A 6,000-nucleotide genomic window follows, 5' to 3' on the forward strand; every position below is an offset into this window, starting at 1 on the left:
AAGACCAGAGAACAACTAAAGACCTCTTGAGACTTAAAAAATATATATATATATGCTTGCTAAAATTAAAAGTCCAATAGAAGCACTAGAAAATAAATCATCTAAAAATGCAGAGCCAGTGGAAATAGGTGGAGAACATAAAAGCAAAGAGAAACAGGCTCAATAAAGAAAGGAGACTCAGACTAACACCTTACTATCTATCAGTGAAACCAGGTGCTTGGAGAAAATGAAACATTCCTTCCAAGTCAGAAGGGAAAATTATCCCCAACCTAGAATTCTATACCTAGCTAAACTATCTGTCAATAACCCTTAGAGCAGAATAAAGACATTTCAGACACAGAAGGACACAACTTATCTTCAGCATACCCTTTCTTCAAAAGTTTCTGGATGATATAATTCAGAGAAATCAGGAAATAAATAAAGAGGAACATACAAGCTCCAGAAAACTGGACCCAACCTAGAAGAAGAATTAAGGGAAGTTTCAAGGTTAGAGTGACCAACTCATTCCAGGAAGCTTTCTTGTTTTTAGCACTAAAAGGGCTTACGTCCTTTATGCCTGAAAACCAGGACAGTTGGTTACTCTAGGCCTAGAGACAATCAGTCAAGATTGCTGCTCAAGGAACCAAGATTCTGAGATTGGGGGAAGGGGCGCTCTGTAGAATTTATAGTATGATACAGACATGATTAAAGTCAAGCTATGGATCAAGCAGACAATATTTGGTTGTAGTTCAGAGACAGAGTATAGATGTTAAGGATTTTGTAAAAATTAAGATGTAGTTATCAGAAGGAGTGGGAAAGATTATGGGGAGGAGGAGGTGGGGTGAGTGTGCAAAATCCTTGTGACAACGTAGGATCGAGAGATACTGTTGACCGTGATGCAACACAAAACAGGTGCACGTGTTAGAGTTAGAAGGTGCTTAACAGAGCCAAAACAATAATGATGATGATAGCAATAAAACAACGAAAATTGCTTTCAAACTTTGAGAGGCAGAGGGGAAAGAGAAGGAGATGAGTTAAATCCCTCATGTTGGTTGTAGAAAGCCAACAAAGTCTTCAAAGAAGTCATGAAACAGACTTGGAGAAAATATCTGTGAAGCACATATCTGATAAAGAACTTGTATCCAGGATAAACACAAAGAACTCTCATAAGAAAACAATTAGGCAATAAAAAATGGCAAACGTTTTGAACAGACACTTCACCAGAGAAGCAGATGGCCAACAAGCAGATGAAGACGCTCAAATCATAAGTCATCACAGAAATTCAGATCAAAACTGCAATGAGGTACCCTTACACACTTATTAGGATGGCTAAAGTTAACAGTAATGACAAAACCAGGTTTTGGTGAGGACACAGAGCAATGGGAACTCTCATGCACAGCTGGCAGGAGTGCAAGAAGGTACCACTGCTCTGGAAACCATCTGGCCATTTTTTATGGAGTTAAGCGCATGTTTAGCATAAAATTGACACCCTACTGCTAGGTATCTATTCGAGAAAAATGAAAATCTATGTTTGCATAGATACTCGTATGAGAATGTTTACAAGCAGCTTTTGTTCGTAGTCACTCCCAAAGGGAAACAATGCCAAAGCCCATCAAGTGGAGAACGAAGCAATAAAGGGTGGTATATTCACCCAATGGAATCCTATACAGCCATAAAAAGGCAAGAATGCCCGTCTTCTTCGACAATAATGTAGATGAGCCTCCAAAGCACTATGCTCTATATCTTGGTGGTGGTAGTAGTTTACTGCATATACTTGTCAAAACTCATAGAACAGGACATGTAAAAAAACATGTGAATTTTGCTGTATTTAGCTATACTTCAACAAATCTGTCTTAGGAAAAGAAGCCATAATAGACTTAATCCCACATCTAGAGAAAGCCAGTCCTTGGAGGCTCTGGGCTCCAGCCCTCTGTCCTGTCCTAATACATGCTGACTGTTGTGCTCCGTCCTGGACAGCTTTTTCCCTAGTTGTCCATGTAAAGGGTTATTAATTTGTTGGAATAAATAATACATGTAAATGATATACAATTCAACAGGTACAAAGGTTGTGCAGTAAAAAGTATGTCTTCCTGCTCCCCTCTTCCCCATAACCCATCCTCTCTGGAAAGATGTTAAGAAATAACAGTGTTATGCTTTTTTACCAGCATTTTATGTAGATTTCCAGAGGCGCACTTAGAGAGAATGTGTTTGTGTGTGTGTGTGTAGATACAGAGATATGATAGATGTCTATCTCTGAATAGATCTTTCTTCTTTCTTTTTCTTTTCTTTTCTTTTCTTTTCTTTTTTTTTCTCTCTTTCTCTTTCTTTTACCCAAATGAGGTCAAGGTTGTTCCGCAACCTTGCTGTTTTTTTTTTTTTTTAAGATTGTATTTAGTTATTTGAGAGAGAGAGAGAGAGAATGAGCACATGGGCAGAGGGGAGGGGCAGAGGCAGAGAGAGAAGTAGTCTCCTCACTGAGCAGGGAGCCTTCGCAGGACTTGATCCCAAGACCCTAGGGTCATGACCTGAGCCCAAGGCAGACACTTAATTGACTGAGCCACCCAAGCACCTCATCAACCTTGTTATTTTTATTTTTTTTATTTATTTTTTTTTAATTTTTATTTATTTATGATAGTCACAGAGAGAGAGAGAAAGAGGCAGAGACACAGGCAGAGGGAGAAGCAGGCTCCATGCGCTGGGAGCCCGATGTAGGATTCGATCCCGGGTCTCCAGGATCACACCCTGGGCCAAAGGCAGGCACTAAACCGCTGCGCCACCCAGGGATCCCAACCTTGTTATTTTTAAATTTAAGATTAAATTTCAGAGATTGCTGGGGTGCCTGAGTGGCTCATTCGGTTAAGTACTGACTCTTGATTTTGGCTCTGATCATGATCTCAGGGTCCTAGGATTCAGCCCTGCGTCAGGCTGTGCACTCAGTGGGGAGTCTGCGTGGATTCTCTCCTCCCTCTGCCACACCTCCCACTTGTATACTTTTTCTCTCTAAAATAAATAAATAAATAAATATTTTAAAAAGAAATCTCAGAGGGACGCCTGGGTGGCTCAGTGGTTGAACATCCGCCTTCAGCTCAGGTCCTGATCCTGCGGTACTGGGATCGAGTCCCACATCGGACTCCCTGCATGGAGCCTGCTTCTCCCTCTGCCTCTGTCTCTGCCTGTGTGTGTGTGCATTTGTGTGTGTGTGTCTCATGAATAAATAAACAAAATCTTTAAAAAAAAATCTCAGAGGGCTCCTGGGTAGCTCAGTTGATTGAGCGTCTGCCTTCAGCTCAGGTTGTGATCCCAGGGTCCTGGGATGGAGCTGCATCCTGCTCAGCAGGGAATCTGCTCCTCCCTCTCTCTCTGCACCTCCCTCCTGCTCATGTGCTCTCTCTCTCTCTCTCTCTCTCAAATAAATAAATAAAATCTTAAAAAAAGAAATCTCAGAGATTTCTCCATACAAATACATCCATGGTTTCCCCATCCTTCCTAAAAGTTGCATATCATGTCATGGTGTCCATGTATCATAATTAACTTCCCCAGTTCCTTACTGATCAACATAGGTTTCCAGTAGTTTTTCTCTTACAAGTAACAACGCCACAGATGCCTTTGTGTATCCGTGTGCTAGGTATCGAAGCTTAATTTTTGAAAAGTGAAAGGCATGATTCTTATACCAATATAAAGTGATTATGTGGGGCACCTGGGTGGCTCCGTCAGTGAAGCGTCTGCCCTCTGCTGAGGTCATGATCCCAGGCTCCTGGGATCCAGCCCCACGTCAGGCTCTCTGCTCTGTGGGGAGCCTACTTCTCCCTCCACCTCTCCCTGGGCTTGTGCTCTGTCGCTCTCTCACTCACTCTCTCTCTCAAATAAATAAAATCTCTTAAAAAAAATAAAGTGATTATGTATCTACAGCTTATTGAACTCATTAACGAGGGAACTAGCAGGCTGGTAAAGTTGGTTCAAAGAGAATTCAAGAGCCTGGATACATTTAGGCACGGAGAGAAATCTGGAATAAGACAGCCGTGTTAGGTACAAAGCTAGTTAACATCCTCGGGGTAATGAAACTGTAACCTCTGGGATTAGCTTTTCTACAGGACAGGAATCATTTGCATATCTCCCAGACAAAATTCATTTGAATTGTTATTAGACAAGAATCATTTGCATACCTAACAGTTTTCTACAAGTTGACATCTGCCCTTCAGAGTTGCAAAATACCCTAATCAGTAGTAAAAAGTAGGTCAAAGCAAGGTGCAAATAAATGTTCTAGATAATTAGATGATCTTTGAGTGGGTGTGGCATGTGTCCCAGCAGGAACTGAAAGGACATTTCCCAGTTTTGAATTCTTTTTCTTAACGTAGGACAGCTATAGGACACACTGCCAGTAGACTTGCTGGGTCCAAGCGTGCATGCGTTTATAATTTCCATAGATATGGCCTGGAGGCCCCCAGGGAGCTTGCACCAGACAGGCCACCCCTGTGATCGATCTCCATCTCCGGGCTCCCTCTGCTGATTGCATCCATCACATGGTGAGGGTTAGGTGCTGCTCCCAGGCTTCTGGTTTTTGTTTTTGTTTTTTTTAAGATTTTATTAATTTAATCCTGAGAGACCCACAGAGAGAGAGGAAGAGACAAAGACAGAGGGAGAAGCAGGCTCCCTGCAGGGAGCCTGATGTGGGACTGGATCCCAGGACCCCGGGATCATGCCCTGGGCCCAAGGCAGATGCTTAACCGCTGAGTCACCCAGGTGTCCCTGTTTTGTGGAGGGAAGGGGTGGGAGTGGAGGGAGGGGATGGGGAGTGGAGGGTGGGGTGCCCCCTTCCACCCCACTGCTGCCAACTCCGCCACTGGGGCAGCGGCACTTCCCACCACCAGCCCTGGCTCACAGAGAAGCCACCACTGCACCTTCCAGGGACGCTGCTGTCCTCTTGCCAGCACCTTCCTCCCGCTCTGTGAAACCATGTGTCTTCTGGGCCCTGATGCGGATCCCACTCACCTAGTGGCTTTCTATCTTCACGTGGTGTTATCTCTTCAAGCAAGCCCAGGTCTCTGGCTCTTGGCCCCTCCTTCCTTGTCCGCAGGGAATTCCGGCATTTCTAGCTCGAGTGGCGTGGACTGGCTGTGCTTCTGGCCCTGTCCCAGTAGTGTTTGCCCCTCCTGGGCCCCTTGCTGTGGGGTTGATCCCCAAGTCCTGGAAGAGTGCTCCCTCCCCAGTGACGTGTTCCACCCACTTGATCAGATGTCCCTGGCACCTCTTTCTGGCTCCTGCAGGGACAGGCTGGCTGGCCTCCCCAGTTCCTCTGGGGTGGGAGCCTTTTCCTCTGTGCCCCCCGCGGAGCTGGACTGCAACTTTACCCCACCTGTGGGTGGCCAGGAGGAGGGGGGCAGTTTCTGAAAGGGATGCAGCCGTTTTGCAGAGGGGAGGCCTCTACATGGCCTTCGAGTCCAGGGGTGGAGGTGGGTGGTGTGTGGGCCCCTCTGCAGGCTCACAGAGCTTGGGAGAAGGGAACATCAATCCAAATGTGCCTTTCCCGTGTATCAGGGTCCCATTATTCCCAACCAGGCCCTGACCTCGGCATGGCAGATCTTTCTGGATTGAGAGTTTAGCCTTCTCTGGACTTCTGCTACTTGTAAGGTTAAGTCTTGGGTGTTCTGAGGTCTTAACCCAAGAGATGAGAGCCTCTTAATGTCTCCCCAAGAAGGCCCTCCACCATGTACATTTAGCTTTTCTCTGTTTTTTTTTTTTTCCCAAAGCACCCCTGTCTCTGTCTGATAAATGGCTCCTCCGTGTTTATCAAATGACAGATACATTATCCCAGTGGGCGCATTCTCTCCCCTGACTATGCCCGTTCACCACGGGTAAGATTTTAACAAGTTTTGCTACCTGTGCCAAGATCTGTCTGTGCTCCACCCACTAGCACTGTTGGGGTCCGTGTTGCCAACCAGATGGTAAATGACCAAGCTCCAAAATCCAGCCTAATGTGGATGGTTTGGGGACCACTTCTGGTGCCCACCGTCACTGGGGGGG

This window comes from Vulpes lagopus, chromosome 12, assembly GCF_018345385.1.
Source record: "Vulpes lagopus strain Blue_001 chromosome 12, ASM1834538v1, whole genome shotgun sequence".
NCBI classification, from domain to species: domain Eukaryota; kingdom Metazoa; phylum Chordata; class Mammalia; order Carnivora; family Canidae; genus Vulpes; species Vulpes lagopus.